Genomic DNA, 18,614 nt, shown 5'->3' with positions numbered 1-18,614 from the left:
CAGGGAGATAGTGAGTAAAGCGATAAGTTCTGAGACTGATACAGTTGGGAGAAGGAGTATGTGAAACAGTCAGGTTAGGCAACAGACTGATAAATTAAACTGCATTTATTTCAATGTAAGAGACCTAACAGGTAAGGTAGATGAAATCAGGACGTTGTTGGGAACATGGGACTGGGATATCATAGCAATTACAGAGATCTGACTCTGGGATGGACAGGATTGGCAGTTTAATGTTTCAGGGTATAGATACTATAGGAAGGATAGAAAGGGGGACAAGAGAGGTGGGGAATGGCTTTTTTGATTATGGATAATATTATGGCTATACTTAGGGACGATATTCATGGGAATACATCCAGGGAGGTTATTTGGATGGAGCTGGGCAATAAGAAAAGGATGATCACCTTATTAGGATCGTACAATTGACCCCCCAAAAGTCAGCAGGAAATTGAGAAATAAATTTGTGTGGAGATCTCAGTTATCTGTAAGAATAATAGGGTGGTTATGGAGGAGGTTTTAACTTTCCAAACATAGATTGCCATTGTGTTAATGGCTTGATTGGAAGGAATTTATTAAGAGCACACAAGAAAATTTTCTGATTCATTATGCAGATGTACCTATGAAGGTACAAGATCTGACCTACTTTTGGATAGACCGGATCTAAAAATTAAAGTTAAAAATTGGAGGAAGGTGAATTTTGATGGTATTAAGAGGCATTAAGTACTTTCAAAAGTTGATTGGGAGTGGATATACAGGGACGGCTGGAAAATAGGAAGTCTCTGGTCTGCATGAACGAGTTGGACCGAAGGGGCTGTTTCTATGCTGTACTATGACTCTATGACTATGACTCTATAAGTTCATTCCATACACACACCACCCTCAGCATGAAAAAGATACCCCTCAGGTCCTTTTTAAATCTTTCCCCTCTCACCTTAAACCTCAGCCCTCTAGTTTGGACTTCCCCACCCCAGGGAAAAGATCTTGGCGATTCACCCTATCCATGCCCCTCACAATTTTACAAACCTCTACAAGGTTCATCTCCCGAGTAAAAAGCCCCAACCTATTCAGTCTCTCCCTCTAACTCAAACCCTTGAGTCCCAACAGCATCCAAGTAAATCTTTTCTGCATCCTTTCAGGTTTAACACCATCTTTCCTATAAAAACAATTGTACACAGTATTCTAAACATAGCCTCACCAGTGACCAGTACGCACACGACATGACATCCGAATTCCTATAGTCAATGTTCTGACCAATGAAGGCAACCATGTCAAATGCCTTTCTCACTGCCATATCCATCTGAAAATCTACTTTCAAGGAACTATGTACCTACACCACTTGGTCTTTTTGTTTAGCAACACTCCTCAAGATCCTACCATTAGCTGTGTAAATCCTGCCCAGTTTGCCTTTCCAAATTGCAACACATCACATTTATCTAAATTAAACCCCATCTACCACACCTCAACCTATCGGCCCATCTGATCAAGGTCCTGTTGCACTCTGAGATAATCTTCACTGTCTGCTACACCTACTTGGTATTGACAGTAAACTTACTAACCATTCTTTCTATATTCATATCTAAATCATTTATATTAATGATGAAAAGCAGGGAACTCTGCATGGATCCTTGTGGCACACTACTAGTCACAGACCTCCAGTCTGAAAAGCAATTCTGTACCACCTCCTACCTTCAAACCGATTTTGTATCCAATTAATTAGCTCCCCCGTATCCCAAGTAATCTAACCTTACTAATCAGTCTCCCATGCAGAATCTGTTGAACACTTTGCTGAAGTCCATATGGACAATGTCTACTGCTCTGTCTTCATCAATCTTCTTTGTTATCTCTTCAAAAATCTCAATCAAGTTAGTGAGACAGGATTTCCCATGCACAAAGCCTTGCTGACTATCCCTAAATAGACCTTGCCTTTCCAAATGCAAGTAAGTCCTGTCCCTCAGAATCCCCTCAAACAACTTATCTACCACTGACATAAGGCTGACCAGTCTATAGCTCCCTGGCTTTTCCTTAAATAATGGCATATTAATCAATCTCAGTCGTCTGGCACCTTACCCATGGCTATTGATGATATAAATTCCTCAAAAAAAGGGGTCCAGCAAATCTGTTCACTAGCTTCTCACCAAGTTCTGGGAAATGCGTGATCAGATCGTGGGGATTTATCTACTTTTATGTGTTTTGAGACCTCCAGCACCTCCTCCTCTTTAATATGAATTATTTTCAAGACATCACTATTATATCAATATTTATTTGCCCAAGTTCCCTAGCTTCCACGTCCTTCTCCACAGTAAATACAGACATTAAATATTCATTTAGTATCTCACCCATCTCCTGTGGTTCCATGCATAAATGGCCTTGCTGATCTTTAAGGAGCCCTATTCTTTCCCCAGTTACTCTTTTGCCCTTAATGTACTTATCGAATCTCTTTGGATTCTCCTGAGCCCTATTTGCCAAAGCTATTTCACGTCCATGTTTTTGCCCTTCTAATTTCCCTCTTATGTACACTTCTACTGCCCTTATACCCCTCAAGGAATTCACTCAATTCGAGTTATCCATCCCTGATATTAGCCTCCTTTTTTTTCTTGACTGGAGCCTCAATTTCTTTCAACATCCAGCATTCCTTACACCTACTAGACTTGTCTTTTACACTAACGGGAACATACCGTCTTTGAATTCTTGTTATCTTATTTTTAAAGGCCTCCTGCTTTCCAACCATCCCTCTAACTGTGAATGGCCTCCCCAATCAACTTTTAAAAATTCTTCTGAATACCATTGAAATTGGCCTTCTTCCAATTTAGAACATTAACTTTTTGATCAGTTCTACTTTTTTCCATAACTATGTAAAAACTAATAGAATTATGATCACTTGCCCCAACGTGCTCTCCCACTGACACTGCAGCTACTTGCTCTGCCTTATTATCCCAGAGAAGGTCAAGTATTGCTCCTTCTCTAGTAGGTACATCCACATATTGAATAATAAAGTTTTCTTGTACACACTTTACAAATTCCTCTCCACCCAAGCCCTTAATACTACAGAAGTTCCATTCTTTGTTTGGAAAGTTAGAATCCCCGAACACTGTAAGCCTATTTTACTTCCAGATATCTGGGATGTCCTTCCATGTTTGCTTCTCAATTTCCTGCTGACTATTGGGGGCCTATAATACTACCCCAACAAGGTTGATCATCCCTTTTTTATTTCTCAGTTCCACCCTTATAAATTTACTGGACAATCTCCCAGGAATATCCTCCCTAAGTACAGCTGTCATGTTAGCCCCAACTAAATATTCCACAGTCCCTCCTTTGTTGCCTTCCTTTCTATTCTTCTTATAGCATCTATACCCTAGAACATTAAGTTGCCAGTCCTGTCCTTTCCTGAGCCACATTTCTGTAATAGCTATGACATCCTAGTCCTATGTTCCCAACCATGCCCTAAGTCCATCTGCCTTACCTGTCAGGCCTCTTACATTGAAGTAAATGTAGTTTAATTTATCAGTCTTACTTTGCTCTCTACCAAGCTCTTGTCTGCCTTGACTATTTGACTTGCTCCCCTTATCTACTCTGTCGGCCTCAGCCTCTTCTCTTTTCTCTCAATTGTTATAGATACCACCCCCCCACCACCCCACCACGCCCCCCACGCCCTCCTCCACCATCACCCCTACCAGTTTGAAGCCAAACAGCACTAATAAATCTCCTTGCAAAGATATTTGTCCCCCTCTAATTCAGCTGAAACCCTCTTATACAGGTCATTTCTACCCCTGAAGAGATCCTAATGGTCCAAAAATGTTTTACAGCTCAAAAAGAAATAAAAACTTCAGTGAAGCTATAGCTTTTCAAACTAGCCTTTCGTTTGATACTGCTGAACCGCAAACTATTTTAAACAAGATTGACTGTGAGTAGAATGTGTTGCAACTGTGCATGAGGAGAGTCTCTATTTAGCAAAGGCTATGCAGTGACTCTTTATGTACTCATAAATCTGCTCTTAGCATTCACCACAATATATGAAGATAAGTCTGCCTTTTTCTATTTTATGAAGTAACTTTGCTCAGGGGACTGATTAAAGTAAATGCTATTTACGAAAGTTTGCTAGCTGGGGTTGGTAAGCTGTTGCTTCTCATGATTTTGGACAGAACTGAAATTAAAGCTTTACACTGTTCTGCTACATAATAGAAACTGTCAACATCAAAATGAGAAATAGCAACTACGCTATGCCAGCATCTCGTCCATTAAATTCCCTCTCATTGTAAAGCCTCTATTAACATTGAAGGAGCAATTTGCTCTGTCGCTGGAGTTTAATGTAAAGCTTTGCATTTATTTCACAATAAAAATTGATTATAGATGAACTCTAAAATCAACCTTCAATTAAAAGATTACAGAAGTGATGACTGATAAAAAGAAACATTATTGTTGAGAACATTTTTTGGAAGCAGAGGTCATCTAAATTCCTTGCCATAGCCCCTCAATTCAAGTTGTGGGAGAATGCTCTATCTGCATTGGTTTGAAACTGCACCATAACCAGTTCTCCCGTTGCATAATTTTCTGTTTAATTTTGACTCAGAAAAGTTGTAGACAGAGGTTTTTGTTTATTTTGAAGCACAATTTTATGATCTGCAGTAAAAAATTCTAATACAATCCAGAAATGCTGTTGCAATAATTATATGCAGCATCATCTCCCTCTGAACAATGGTGAGAATTCTCCACAACACTGTCTTAAGGTTGCACAGATTTAATGAGGGACAACATGGCATCAAGATAATTGACCTCAATATTCCAACAATCCCTAAATACAATCCTGCTCTAGCTTTTTACAGCCAGACAAGCAAGGCAGTGAAAGAACACAGCAAGCCAGGCAGAACCAGGAGGTGAAGGTGCAATCCTAGCATTTTACAAACACTTTATCGTGTGACATTGTGTTTTAAAACACAATTAAAGCTTTTCTTCTACTTACTTTTCAAATATAAATGTTAATTGCAAAAGGCGAAATAATTTCCATCAAGTATAGGGAATATGAAGTCAAACATTGTTCTGATGTTCATGTCATCAGTCTGCATCCTCTTCTTCAAGTGCAGTGATGAAAACAATTAATTCTGCCTGATGTATTGTTATTTAAAGGTACTGCATGGAAGTAAGTGTAAACAAAAAATCCCACTGAGTACAAGGTTCACATCTTGTAATGAATGATATCCCAAAGGTGCAATTACATTTCTTCCTTTCTTGTGTGTAAATTAATTAGAGGAAAATCCATTTAGTGTTCAGTGAGTTCTCAAGTTGTTTTTTTCATTTATTTTGCTTTCTCATTTTGCAGATCTGTATGGGTTAGATAAGTTTATCAACTGAATGGTATGTCAGTGTCATGATAGCAGGAGATTTCTTGGGGCAGGCTGCTGCCTATTAACTGACATACAATAGTATCAATAATTGGAAATTAAAATACTATTGTCTTCTTTTGCATAAAATTTTGAATGACTTTCACAGAATTTTGTTTTCTTATCAAGGTGAATGTGTTCAACAGCAAGAAGATTTTCACACAAAAACAAAGAATGCAGCTATTGGAAGTCTGAAATAGGAACAAAATATGTTTGAAATATTCAGAAGTTCCACAGAATCTGTGAAGAGAGAAACAGAGCAAAGATGTGGAATTTAAATCTCATGGCAGTGGGCCTATTCACTGGCTGAAAAGCCAGTGGCAATACTGTCATGCCATTCTGTGCCCCCGGCTCAATTTTTGGGTTAATCAGGTGCTTAACTTGACACAATCAGAGTCCATGGCATCATCAGAGAGGATATCCTATCTCTCCGAGTTGCCAGTCTTTCTGAGGATGGCAGTTCTCCAGTACTTGCAGCACCACTGGGATCCATAGCACCATCAATACTGCAGGAACATATGCTACAGGAACATCACTGCAGCCTGGAACGAAGATAGATCAGGTTTTTTTCTAATCTGAGAAGGTGCCGAAGGAGCTCAAAGCTGTGTACCTACTGTTCTGAAGCAGTCATTCCAACACCCCTGTCACTGTGGTATCACCTCTTTCCAAGAGAAAAAGCACAAAACAAATCTCTCTTAAAGACACAGTTTCATTACATCGACAAAGGAACTGAGGGTATTGTTGTTAAGTTTGCTGATGAGGTGGAGGGATAGGTTGTGTTGAGGAAGCAGGGAGGCTGCTGAAAAACTTTGGCATGCTAGAAGAATGGGCAAAGAAGTGGCAGATGGAATACAATGTGGGAAAGTGGAATGCTATGCACTTTCATAGGAAAAGTAGAGGCTTGGAAAATTTTCTATATATAGGAAGGCTTCAGAAATCTGAAGCACAGAGGGATCTAGGAGTCCTACTTTAGGATTGTCTTATGGATAACACACAGGTTATTAGGGAGGCAAATGCAAAATTAGCTTTCATTTTGAGAGGGCGAGAACACAATAGCAGAGATGTCCTGCTGAAGTTGTGTAAAGCTGTGGTCAGATTACATTTGAAATGTTGTGAGCAGTTTTGAGCCCTGTATCTAAGGAAGAATGTTCTAGCCTTTTTGGGGGTCCAGAGGAGGTCAACAAGAATGGTCCCAGTAATGAGGGATTTGTTATATGAGAAGCGTTTGAGGACTTGGGGGTCTGTACTCAATGGAGTTTAGAAGGATGAGGTGGGATTTCACTGAAACTTCGAGAACACTTGAAGGTCTACATATAGTGGATGTGGAGAAAATGTTTCAACTAATAGTAGAGACCAAGCACAACCCTTAGAACTGAGATGAGGAGGAATTTCTTCAAACAGGGGATGATAATCTGTGGAACTCATTGCTGCAGAGGACTGTGAAAGCCAGGTCATTGAATTTATTTAAGACAGAGATAGATGGTTCTGAGGAAGGATCATCGGACCCGAAACGTTAACTTTGACTTCTCTTCACAGATGCCCCAGACCTGATGAGTTTCTCCAACAACTTCTGTTTTTGTTTCTTATTTACAGCATCTACAGTTCTTTTGGCTTTTATGTAGATAAGTTCTTGACTGGTAAGGGGATCAAGAGTTATTGGGAGCAGGCAGGAGAATGGGGTTGGGAAACATATCAGCCTTGATTAAACATTGGAGCATACTTAGTAGTCTAAATGGTTTAATTCTGCTCCTGTATCATGGTCTTATGATTTTAATTCCTCACCCTCTTATATCTGTTCCACTAAAAAAAACTTACATTCATCCTTCCAGTATCTTCAGATTATTCCAGTGCTTGTTTCTGTTCAGCATATGTTCATAGACTCCAGTGTATCCTCACCACAGATCATAACCCTTGGTCACCAGTGGACATATCAAACTGTGTGAGCAATGGCTAGTGAGGGAATTTGGACTACGACAATTGCAGGAATCCTTCGGCCAAACTCTACTTCTGGGAAAAAGCTTGACCATCTCACCAGAGAGTGCAGCAAGTGTTAAGATGTTAGCAAAAGGAATTGAAGGATGAAGGAAGGTACATGGGCATTCCCTTTTGCCAGGGGCTTCTGGAGTGTGAACTGGTGTCAGGAACATTGACCACGGCAAGTGGAAGCTGACGTGGCACTGCAAACAGAAGATTCTCCAATCTGGCGTCTGAAACATTCTTTTGGAGTCTAGCCAACTGCAATGATGAACAAAACTTCCTTGGTCATAAACCAATAAACTGACACACTGAAGTTGAGGCAGCAGCATTCCTTGATTGTGGCTACTTTAAACATGAAGTGCCAATGAAGAAACGGAAACTGCCTCACAGACCTAAATTGGGTTTAAGCCAAGAGGGTCCCCTCATTAAGGCTCAGTAATGATTGTTCCTCTACCTCTGTAAACATGATGTGGAGGAGGGGCCGGTGTTGGCCTGGGGTGGACTGAAGTTAAAAATTACACAACACCAGGTTGTAGTCCAACAGGTTTAATTGGAAGTACACTTCCTGTTGGACTGTAACCTAGTGTTGTGTGATTTTTAACATTTACCACTGTAAAGTAATAGGCTCTTAGATCCAGTAAGAGTAAGAGGAATTGGGCCAACATTCTATCGGCAAATGCCACATGGTGATCAACAGTGGGTATCATTGCTTAATATTACAAGGTGCAATATTGGGAAATCACTGGAGCCAGGAGAAGAAATTTCCAGAAGGTCAAATGAATTTACAGCCTTAAAGACTTTATCGTTTGAACAAATACTCGCACAGACAGCTACAGGTGCTTGAACAAAGAAGCAGTCAGCTAGAACTCTGAGAATGGCTAACAAGGGAGAAACAGTACCCCAGACTATAACTTAAAGACTAGTGCCACCTGATCATTACAGGTTCTGTCAGGAAGCAAGGTTCTTTGGAGCACTCCCTGATTCAAGGTTTAGCTAAGAAGTGAACATGTTGGAGCTCAGTAGTCACAGTTAAAAATCCCTCTTGGGTGAGGGAGAAACTTTAAATTAACAGCACAACAAAAAAAAAGCTGAGAAGTCTACAAGTGAAAAAAACAGCAGTACAGCTGATAATGAGTGTGGCTGCCAGAGCTGGTGGACACCACGAGGCACAACTATGATAGGGAAGTCAAGGACAACTGAAATAATGTATGTCACAGAACTGAAAAGAACATGAAGCAGAACTAAGGCAATGAAAGTGACAATTTTAAAAGCTAAAGAAGAGAGGATGTACCAGAAGAAAATAGTCAAAAGATATTTGAGGCTGTAATAAAACAAACTGTTAGATCCATAATTTAAACCATGGATCCAAGTGAAACAATTCATGGCTACAGGCCAAAACTCTATTTAGAAAATTTTGAAAAGAATCACAATTATTCATATGTTTGTGAAAGTCAAGAGTTTTTCATCCAAAAAATGTGGAAAAAGTATTTTGTTTGCAGAAGGTGAGGAATCTCCACTTTGACTGCAAAGATATGGGAAAACTTCCAAAATGCAGGACAATTATACAACATTAATACTTAGCAGCCCATGAGCTTTTAAACAAGGACAAAAACAGAGCATTATTATATTGCACAGTTTAAAAGCATTAATGCAAGGAAAATAAAAACAAACATTGCATGTTACAGATATAAATGTCTTCAAGATCACAGCTGCATTTAGATACTGCCAAATTTAACAGCTTCAAAGTAAATCGCAACAGGAAGACATTGTGAGAAAGCAATGCTACCTGTAAGATTTAAAACTAGAGATGGGCCAAATTAACCACAGGATTGAACATCTTGGTGAAAACTCTTCTTAAGATACAAAATTGCTTCAAATCTCAATACTAAACCTCAAGCAGAACAAGAAAAAAATTATTTTCTAGAGGACTTAAAGTTGATGACATTGTAAGTTACCAAATCATAAAGAGAAACATAACCCTTTGATAATTACTTTAATTTGACAACAACTAACATTCTTTACAGAGCAGGATTTAACATTTCAGCATCCAGGGGAATCTGCAAATAAATTCCCCATTCATATCTTCTGTAGATTAATGAAAAACTATGACCATGGAACTCTGAAATCAGAATGTTGCTGTGAGTTTACATGCAACTTTAATAGATTTATTGTAACCCAAGAAACATCTAACTTTGGGGAAAGCTAATTGAATGGTGCTTCAGCAGAAAGGAGGAAGAATTATACACAAATCCAGAAAGGAGGACAATCTTATCAAAGGAAAGCAACATAACTGAACTACTTTATTAGGCATAAACACTCTGAAGGCAGAAATGATGAGCCAACACAAAGAGTTTGCCAGCAGCAGATGCTAAGATTCAGTGTCAGTGCTATGGAACAAAAAACGTTGAATGAGCACAAGCATTGTCCAGCTATGACCAACGAATATAACATCTACAAAGCTATAGGATGTTTCCAATGGATGTGCAGAAAATGGACATAGTTTCAAAATGGACACAGTTTCAAAAATTCATTCATACAAAGTTGGTAATACGATAGAATTGCCAGCATTAGAAAATATACCCAACGGATTCCAAATTGAAATCCATGAATCACCAATTAGAGTTTAGCAGAGCCTTTTTTCTAGTGGATGTTTCATTCATTTTAAGCTTGATACAAGGTGATTGTTACTGTCTTATCAGGTCAAAAACCATGGCTGTGGAAACAGAACTTACAGCTGTCAGAGATGAAAATATATGGTTCAGGTGCCATAACTCTTAAGACTATTGGCATGTTACAAACAATGTAAACATTGTATGAGAGTTGTGAATATATACGAATTACAATCAACACACAAACGGCCTTGACCTCGACGTCCTTGACGTAGTAGATGTTCATCTTGTTCAAAGGGACTCTCAACAGGTCAAGACATACCAAGTTATTCCAAATCTATTCAAAGTAATGCAAGTTAGAGAGGAACAGGTCCATGAACAAACTGGTGTTGTGAAACCAGTGAAGGGGAAATTGGTTGAAGATTTTAATGTGCTTCCTAGATTCATTGCATGTACTCTGGATGGGGACTTCAATATCTACCACATAGTGTGGCTAAGTGGACACCATAACTGATTGAGCAGGCTGAGGGCTACAAGACATAGCTTTGGACTGGGCCTGCATCAGATGGCACGGATACCAACAAGAGGGAAAAAAACATATTTGGCCTCAGCATCAAAAATCGTCTTGTCAAGGAGGGGAAGTATGGAACAGTGGTTTTGTTATAGGACTAGTAATTCAGTGGCACAGGCAACTGCTCTGGGGGCAACAGTTTAAATCCTATTTTGAGCAGTGGCAGATGTAAAATTCAATAATTACAAAATCTGTAGTATAAAGCTAACATCAGGAATGGTGATCATGACAACTATTATCAATGGTCATAAAACCACATCTGGCTCACTTATTTTCTTAGGGGAAGGGAATATGTAATCCTTACCTAGCCAAAATGTGATTCCAAATCCACAGCAATATGGTTGACCTCTTTACTATTAGCAAGCCAGCCCTTTCAAGGATAATTAATAATGGGCAAGGAAACCTGGCCTTGCCTACAACAGCTACATCCCATTAACAATCAAGAAAACTAAGATATGACAATAATGTGGAAAATTGCCAGCTATGCCTTTTCTACAAAAGATAGGACAAATCCAATCCAGCAAATGGAGTTCCATGAGTCCACGCTCGATCATCAATAAAAAGATGGAGGATGCCCTCAACAGTGCTATTAAATAGCACCTATTCAACAATAACCTGTCCACTGACCTTTGATTTGGGTCTTGCCAAGGCCATTGAGCTCCTGACTTCAATGTAGGATATTTTATTTTCTAATCAACCTATTCAGAGATGTTATCACACACCTCTGGAGAAGGTGGTAATTGAACCTGAGCTTTCAGGCCCAGAGGTAGGGATACAACCATAGCAGTACAGAGGCCCTTCAAGACCTCATTTATGAGTTCATCCAATCTTGGATTAAAGAGGTGAATTCAAAAGGGGAAATCAGGGTTACTGCTGTTGATATTGCCATTGATATAACTGTCATCATGGAGCCCTGAGGTCAATGGAAATTAAACAGGAAAATTGTCCACTGCGTGCAGTCCTACTGAGAACAAAGAAAGATAGTTTTGTCATTGGAGGCCAATCATCTCAATCACAGAATGTCACTGTAGGAGTTTGTCTGGACAGGGTCTGATAACCAAATATCTTCAGCTACTTCAGCAATGACCTTTCTACTATTACAGCACTGATGCTGGAATGTTTGCTGATGTTTGCACAATGCTCAGCATTATTTGCAATTCCTCAAGTAATGAAGCTGTCCATGTCCAAATGCAACAAGACCTGAACAGCATTTCAGATTGCACTGATAAATGACAAGTTACATTTGCACCACACAAGTTACCAAGCAAAGTCGGCAATAAAACAAAAGAGAATTCAGCTGTCAAACCTTGAAATTTGGTGGCATTCCCATTACTGAATCCCCCACTGTCAACAGCTTGTGGGTTGACATTGACCGGACACTGAACTGGACCAGCTATATAAATACTGTGGCCATATCAGCAGCTCATTCGATTGGAATTCTGCATTGTGTAACAAATCTCCTGATTTCCCAGAGCCTGCTCACTATCTCGATCAGACACATTCAAGAGAGCAATGAAATACTTTCCACTTGCCTGAATGAGAGCAACTCCAACAACAGTCAAGAAACTCAATGAAAGGCGTTCAACAAGGTTCCGCATGGTGGACTGATTAACAAGGTTAGATCACATGGAATACAGGGAGAGCTAGCCATATGGATACTGAACTGGCTCAAAGGTAGAAGACAGAGGGTAGTGGTGGAGGGTTGTTTTTCAGACTGGAGGCCTGTGACCAGCGGTGTGTCACAAGAATCTATGCTGGGTCCACTGTTTTTTGTCATTTATATAAATGATTTGGATGTGAACATAAGAGGTATAGTTAGTAAGTTTGCAGATGACACCAAAATTGGAGTTTTAGTGGACAATGAAGAAGGTTACCTCAGATTACAACAGGCCTTGATCAGATGGGTCAATGGTCTAAGGAGTGGCAGATGGAGTTTAATTTAGATATATGTAAGGTGCTGCATTTTGGAAGGGCAAATCAGAGCAGGACTTATACACTTAATGGTAAGGATCTCGGCAGAGTTGCTGAACAAAGAGACATTGGAATGCAGGTTCATAGTTCCCTCAAAATGGAGTCACAGGTAGATAGGATAGTGAAGGTGGTGTTTGGCATGCTTGCATTTATCGGTCAGTGCATTGAATGTAGGAGTTAGGAAGTCATGTTACGGCTGTACAGGACATTGGTAAGGCCACTTTTGGAATACTGCATTCAATTCTAGTCTCACTCTTCTATAGGGAGTATGTCTTGAAACTTGAAAGAGTTTGAAAAGGTTTACAAGAATGTTGCCCGGGTGAGACAGTTTGAGCTATAGGGAGAGGCTGAATCGTCTGGGGCTATTTTCTCTGGAGCATTGGAGGCTAAGGGGTGACTTTATAGAGATTTATAAAATCATGCGGGACGTGGTTAAAGTAAATAGACAAGATCTTTTCCACAGGAGGAGGCAAAACTGGAGAGTATAGGTTTAAGACAAGATTTAAAAGTGATCTAAGGGGCAATTTTTTTCACACAGAGGGTGGTGCATGATTGGAATGAGCTATCAGAGGAAGTTGTTTAGGTTAGCACAATTACAACATTTAAAAGGCATCTGGAATGGTATGTGAATAGGAAGGTTTCGAGGGACAGGGAATGCTGGCAAATGGGACTACATTGATTTAGGATATCTGATCAGTGTGGATGAGTTGGACTGAAGGGTCTGCTTCCATGCTGTATATCTCCATAACTCTAAAACATCCTGGTCAAAGCAACTCACTTAAGTGGCACCACATGTAACAATTTCAAAATTTATTTTCTCTACCCCTGAGGCACAGTGGCAGCAACATGTACCATCTACAAAATACACTGTCGTAGCTCAATCTTGCTCCTTATACAGCACCTTTCAAGCCTGTGACCTCCACCAAGTAGAAGGACAAGGACAGCACACAAATTAATATACCCCCACTTGCAAGTTTCTCACCAAATTACTCACCACCCTGATTTGGAAATATGTTGTTATTCCTTCAGTATCATTAGGTCAAAATCCTGGAATTGTCCCCTTGTGGCATTGTGGTAGGTGGCACAGTGGCACAGTGGTTAGCACTGCTGCCTCACAGCGCCAGAGACCCGGGTTCAATTCCAGCCTCAGGCGACTCTCTGTGTTTGCACATTTGCACATTCTTCCCGTGTTTGCGTGGGTTTCCTCCGGGTGCTCCGGTTTCCTCCCACAATCACAAAAATGTGCAGGTTAGGTGAATTGGCCATGCTAAATTGCCCGTAGTGTTAGGTGAAGGGGTAAATGTAGGGGAATTGGTCTGGGTGAGTTGTGCTTCGGCGGGTCAGTGTGGACTTGTTGGGCTGAAGGGCCTGTTTCCACACTGTAAGTAATCTAAAAAAAATCTCAAAAAAACACTTGGACTTCGGTGATTCAAGAGACGGCTCATGATCACCTTCACAAGTGAAATTAGGCATGGTTGATAAATGCTGGTCTAACCGGTGACACCTGCATCCCATGCATGAGTCTAGAGAAATATATACTTCCCGGTTTATGTATCCTGAAATACTTTTAGTTTAATAATATGTTGTTCAGCTCTTTTCTCCTCCTTTTCCCGACTGCTCCTCTCCGCACTGCTGACGTATGATATGGTAAAATGGTTCAGCCAGCTTCCAGGCAACCGTAACTTAGACACCATTCTTTTTGTGAGCTTAAAAAATTCCTTAGCTATGTATCATTGTGGGTTATAAGCTGAGTCCAATCCCTGTTTTCACCATGCATCATTTGTTACAATGAATTCCAGTATGAAAGGACATGTCTTCTCTGGTTACTAGTTGATATTAAACTTAGCAACTAATTTTAAATTAGGAAGAGGAGAAACACTTATTTCATCCCCTCAAAGCATCACTGATAGTGGAATTTCAGTTCCTTTGATGCCTGATCGCAGTCTGTATTCTTCAGTATTCACCCAGGAGAAGGTTCTGGAGGATAGTGAGACTCGTGTGGAGCATGCTAATTGACTTGAGTATTTTGAGATCAAGAAAGAAGTGGTGTTGGGTCTCTTGAAGAATATTAAGGTGGCTAGGTCACAGGGCCCAATGGTAAATACCTCAGGTTATTGAAAGAGGCAAGAGAGGAGTTTGCTAGGGACTTGACCAAGATTTTTGTATCCTCATTAACAACAGGAGGCATCCCTGAGGACTGGTATTATGAAGGTGTAGAGATGTACTGTACCTTTAAGAGAGTTGAAAAGCTAGTGAGGACTGAATGCGCAAGGTGTCTTGAACAAGGCAACAATGTAACACTTGGTCAAAACAAATAGCAGCAATTGGGTTGCCATGAAACAACAATAAATTGAAATTTAGCCAATCAGTTTAAATTATGCCCCAAGATACCAAAATCCAATCAAATTTGAATTTAGTATTTTAATAATATTAAAACCAATGAAAGATCTGATATTTTGGGGTATAAAACTGGACATTTTGAACTGTTAGTGGGAGAACTACCAAAGCCAGCAAATGTAGACTGCTAGCTGAAGAACTCTCTGAAAGATATCTGTCTATAAGGAGTTTGCACAGCATTGAATACAAGAGTCAGGAAGTGATGTTGCATCTTTGTAAGACTTTGGTTAGGCCACACTTCGAGTATTATATTCGGTTATGGTCACCATATTACAGGAAAGGTGTGGAGGCTTTCGAGAGGATACAGAAGAGGTTTACCAGGCTGCTGCCTGGATTACAGGAAATGAGCTATAAGGAGAGGCTAGAAAAATTCAGGTTGCTTTCTCTGAGTGGCGGAGGCTGAGGAGAGATTTGATAGAAATCTCTGAAATTATGAGATGCCTAGGGCCGGTCAGAATCTTTTTCCCAGAGCTGAAATGTCTAATAATAGGGGACATGCATTTAAGATGAGTGGGGTACATTTCAAAGGAGAGTGGTAGGAGTCTGGAATGCACTGCCAGGGGTGGTGGTGGAGACAGATACTATAAAGGTGTTTAAGGGACTTTTAGATAAGCCCATGAATATGCAAGGAATGGAGGGATATGGACCAAGGGCAGACAAAAGGGATTAGTTTAATTTGGTGTTATGTTCAGCACAACATTGTGGGCTGAAGCGCCTGCTCCTGAGCCATACAGTTCTATGTTCTATGCTCAATCTGCTACTTTACCCCAAACCAGGCCCATGACCTTTGAGCTTCCCCATTATATGAAAAGCTCTCTCCATTGCCACCAAGCCACAATCTTCAAATTAGTAAATGGGCCAAGCCGCTATATCTTTGATCTTTTCATCTCCCACAGTAGGCTCTCTTCACATCCAATTTCCAGAACCTAATTGCTGGCTTTCCCTGGTGCCACCAATTGTCAGAGTTGGTCTCTAAATGAGTCTGATTGGTGCCTGCTGCTGGTAGGATTCCTATCAGATTTCTGTGCTCAGCAGCACTTCCACATCACCAGCCTCTATGCAATTTATGATTGCTTCTGGCCTCTGCAGTACCTTCCCTGCTGCCTCAAACATATCAAGGTTAAGCACTTAAGCAGGCCCGTCCTGAGATGAAAGTCAAGGGAAAAGAAAAGTGAATTAAACAGACAAGAGAAGAGCATCCAATTCATGTATTTTCAATGCTATGAAAGTTTGCAGAAGTGGTATTTTATTTCAATGTTATTGATTTAAATTCAAATTCAGTTCTTAATAGGTGATTACCACTTTTTAAGATAAGTAAGTACAATAACGACATATTGAGAGATTCCACACTGGTAATTCGGAATGCCAGATGCAAAACGCTCAGTACTTTCAAATAACTAACAGAACAATAATTTAAATACATCAAATGCAGTATTTTAGCACATGATGTTCTGTTTCTTTCTTGATCTGTCAAATCACATTCTGATTCATCCAGCCAGTTGCTGTTGATTCAGATTGTGGATCAGCAATATACATGGAAAGCTAGTGTTTATTCAGTCAGAGCTGAAGAATGTCAGTAACTGAAATATAATAATAGGTGGAAGACACCAATTATCCTGACCCTCTGCATGTTGATCTTTTTGAAAGGGCAATGTGGTTACAGAATGTATAATCATTAAGGCTCTCTTTTGTTGGCATTAGACTGCTTTTTGACCCTTGAGCCAAAAGTAGAATCTGACACTGTTGATGCAAACAGATATGAACAAATCTGAGGCAACATCCAACAGCTAGGCTCAATGCAGAATGCTTCTCATCAATGAAACACAGGAACAAGCCAGCTATTTCATCTTGCAGCCTGCTCTGATTCAATGAAATCATAGCTAACTAGTCATCTAACTCCATAATCCTGCCTTTGATCAAGATCCCTTAACAGATTTGCTTAATAAAAACCGATCAATCTCAGGTTTGTAATGAACAGTGGTCCAACATCAATTGTTGTTTACACTGGAAATTTCAAATTTTTCTGTACTTGTTTCTTGCTATAACTCACCCAAGCACTGGCTCAAAATTTTAGAAAACAAAATCACAAAAGATGAAAACAAGAGTAGATGATATGGCTCATTGAACCTGCTCCACCATTCAATATGACCACTGCTAATCCTGGGTTTCAATGTCAGTTATCTATCATCTTGCCATGTCCCTTTGAATTCCCTGAAAGACTAATCATCTATTGCTGCCAGCCTTCAATGTATTCCACAATGGAGTATTGATATCACTGGAACAGAAAAGCCTCATGGTTCTCTTTACTAAATTAATGTCCCTCTATTTGAGACTGTGCCTCAATGTTTTATATACCTCAGCATGCAGAAACTACCTCTCAATATCAAAAGTCCTCTCATTGTTCTCCCATAAGTCATATATCATCGTAACTTGGACATACCATAGATATCAATGTTTAACTCAACCACTGAAGCCTCTACAAATCACTCCAAAATGGTGGTTGACTGATACACAAATGCTAGAACATAAAGCACCAGAAAGGGGATTGATGGAAGTAGTTTTGAAATACGAATAAAAGCACCAGTAATTTATATCAAATTAATATAATACGGTTAATTGTATATAATAACTGCACACAGACACTTTTAACTGCAACAAAAATGTTTTGAACTATTAAAAATTCATTTAGCATTGAATGCAAACAATTGTATGAGATGTTGTACTTCTGGTTTCATCTCTGCACAACAGGTAATCTTGCTCTTCATCCAATTCGTCAACATTTTCTGAATGATCAGATGAGTTTATACACTCATAGCATGTCACCATTTGAGTGAAACCACACACAAAGAATAATGGTGGAACAAGAGTAGCATGAATCTTGCAGCTACTCCTGAGTTGCAGGCTTTTCTTGTAGATTAAAGGTGGGACTAGTTTAGTTTGGAACATGGTCAGTATGGACTAGTTGGACTGAAGGGTGTGTTTCCATGCTATATGATTCTACAACATGAAATTGGCAGTGTACATATTTCCATTCATTGTGAAGGTGTTTTTCTCCCTGATAATCGTTCAACTATTCCAGTTAGCGTAAACATGGTCCTTGAATGGCTTTTTGAAGCGCACATCCAAAGGTTGAATTCATGTTACAACCCCCATGACTGGGTGTTGGATGTTATTCTTCATGGAGCTTCTTGATCTCATTGGTTGTATATTATTGGAACATATCTGACACTGGTAAGCTACATTCTTTAGATAGGTCATCAAGATGCCTACTCCACACCTTGTCAATAATACTTCACTTCACCTTCATTCATGTAACTGCTATTATGGACATACACAGAAGATCTTCCAGGGGATGTGATGTTTGGGAGGGGGTTTTACACTTGAAAATTAGCTAAGGATTTAATTTTGTTCCACTAGCCATGCAGGCTAATACCGCTGTAAATTTCACATCTTGTGGTTGTCATTAAACATCTTTTCAAACCTGTCTAGTTTGGTTGCTGGGCCATCTGAAATCTAATAGGAATTTCATCCATGCTGTCAATGAGGCTTAATGTGTGGTCACTTTCTGATGAGAAATTGCAGGAAGTTGGTAATTTTGGCATTGGGGTCTTTTTATACTCTCTGAACAATCTGGTCATCTGCTTTTAATTACTGTAAGACAGAGGAGCTTATTGAGTCTGTTTCACCAATCGATAAGATCTGATGAACTTCAACTTC

The 18,614-nt window shown here is 39.7% G+C and overlaps 1 protein-coding gene across 1 annotated transcript in view; it reads right to left on the bottom strand.

The window, feature by feature from the left end:
* The window catches only part of LOC132823080 (follistatin-related protein 5-like), a 377,005-nt gene that overhangs the window by 255,009 nt on the left and 103,382 nt on the right, over positions 1 to 18,614 (bottom strand). The gene's annotated exons all lie outside the window — the stretch shown is intronic.

Source organism: Hemiscyllium ocellatum, chromosome 16 (genome assembly GCF_020745735.1).
Source record: "Hemiscyllium ocellatum isolate sHemOce1 chromosome 16, sHemOce1.pat.X.cur, whole genome shotgun sequence".
NCBI lineage: Eukaryota > Metazoa > Chordata > Chondrichthyes > Orectolobiformes > Hemiscylliidae > Hemiscyllium > Hemiscyllium ocellatum.
This window is presented reverse-complemented; position numbering and strand designations above follow the sequence as displayed.